This window comes from Morone saxatilis, unplaced genomic scaffold, assembly GCF_004916995.1.
Source record: "Morone saxatilis isolate NCDOM2014 unplaced genomic scaffold, NCSU_SB_2.0 Contig24, whole genome shotgun sequence".
Taxonomy (NCBI): Eukaryota; Metazoa; Chordata; class Actinopteri; family Moronidae; genus Morone; species Morone saxatilis.
Genome location: NW_023339807.1, coordinates 21465092 through 21466896, shown reverse-complemented (window position 1 = coordinate 21466896; position 1805 = coordinate 21465092). Strand labels below are relative to the sequence as shown.

The following is a 1805-nucleotide window of genomic DNA, read 5'->3' as shown; positions in this document are numbered from 1 at the left end:
TGCATACTGAATATTTTCAGTTCAAGGAAGGTGCAAGGTGTGCAGTTATCTCAAGCTGCTGCACAGCACAGAGAGTACAGATCCGATTGTAGAGGACAGTGAATCCCTACTATTTTGGTCTTATGTACCCTCATAGCCTAATAGGAAGAGTTCAAGAACTGTTTCATCAACTGCACCTGTCATGGCCCAAATGTGTTAACTTAAATCACACTGCATGTTATATAACACTAATACATTGTATAGTGTCCTCCAAGTTCAACACATACGTTGTTTATCCATGCCCTCAAGAATGACACGTAGAGGCATTTTCTGATCTGACACCCCTATCAGCAGTATTTATTTGTGCCTTTCTAAACACTTACAGCTCTCTTTTGAAAGAGAAATCCATTTTATGATGTCACAATGCTATACGTAAAGTTTGGTTAGTTTTAGGCATAAAAACGACGGTTAAAGATTTGGGTTAAAACGACAAGACAAGATTAAGGGACCTTCAACGCCATGCTTACAATAATAAACACGAGATGAGGGTTATGGAGCGATCATGGTAGTGCTTAAATAAACACGACAGTGGTCTTCCGTGTTAAAGTCTTATTGTGTCATCGTCTAGCCATTCCAACCTCCTCCCTATGCAGACTCTGTCACTCTAAAACATCACCTGGCTCACTCCTTTGCACTCAACAAAATTACTACAGCGACCAGAAGGGTTTTGTTACTTGAATGTGAATGTTTGAGGCACAATGATTGATGCTGTTGTTGTGTTTGGGAGAACAGTCTCTTTTCGCAATTTTAAAAATGTAGGTGAAGTTTGACAGTCTTTCCCAAACAGTTGGTTTGTATTCAGTACCCTGTTATTACCACTCACACTGCTTTTAGATGATTATATACTAATGAAAACATAGTTATGCATATTATATTCCTATATTGCCAAAAGATCCTCTTATATGTTACACGCTGGACCTTAACTAGTTTTTACACAATCTCAATTGCAGCACCAGGTGTTACAACATGCTGTGCAACTGACCCAACCACAGCTGGCAGTTTCAGAGGTAGTGGTATAAGACATTTTATCTGTTTAAAGGGAATTTAACTGTTATCACAGAGGTCTATCAGACCAGTAAGAAAAACACTTGGACACCACCTCTTGTACAAACACACAAGTAACTTTTAAGTTAATACGCCAAAAGAAAACTACTAAAACTAACAAATAAGTGTAAAGAGTATTTGTGTGTTGTGTCTTTAAGAAGAGTGCTACAGAAATGTTTATGATTGTTGTTGTTATTATTATTAATGAAGACCATACTTGCAGTAAAATCCATTTCAAAAATGCACTGTTTCAAGGGTGTTTTTATTGAATCAAAAATCTATTCAACCGAAAAGCACTCTTTCCCTCTAAATGTATTCCACCCATCATAAACAGTGTATGAGCTGCCAGCGGGACAGCTGGGCTCAACCATACAGTTGAAAGCACCAGTGTGAGATGCCATTCATACTGTCAAGGAGCTTCCTCTTAGAAAGAGTGTTGTGTGCTTGCCAGCTTAATAAATGCTTCTGCTATTAATTAACTTAATTCAAACTTGCATTTATGACTGAAAACTAACAATTCTGCCAGAGATCTCTTCATTTTTTGTTGCGTTTTCTCACCACACGCCACTGAGAACCACGTGCTGTATATGCACTTTCTTTCCATCCAAACACAATAATTTCACTGATTATTTTCCTCTTTAGTTGAAGGTGTGTGAATACTGGAGGCTGGAGATTTTGGTGATCTAAGAAAATGCTAACTTGTCATCAAATGAAGGAGGTAA

General features: G+C 37.9%; 1 protein-coding gene across 2 annotated transcripts in view; it reads right to left on the bottom strand.

Annotated features, from left to right (window-relative positions):
- Positions 1 to 1805, bottom strand: part of pear1 (platelet endothelial aggregation receptor 1) — a 56570-nt gene that overhangs the window by 20858 nt on the left and 33907 nt on the right. The gene's annotated exons all lie outside the window — the stretch shown is intronic.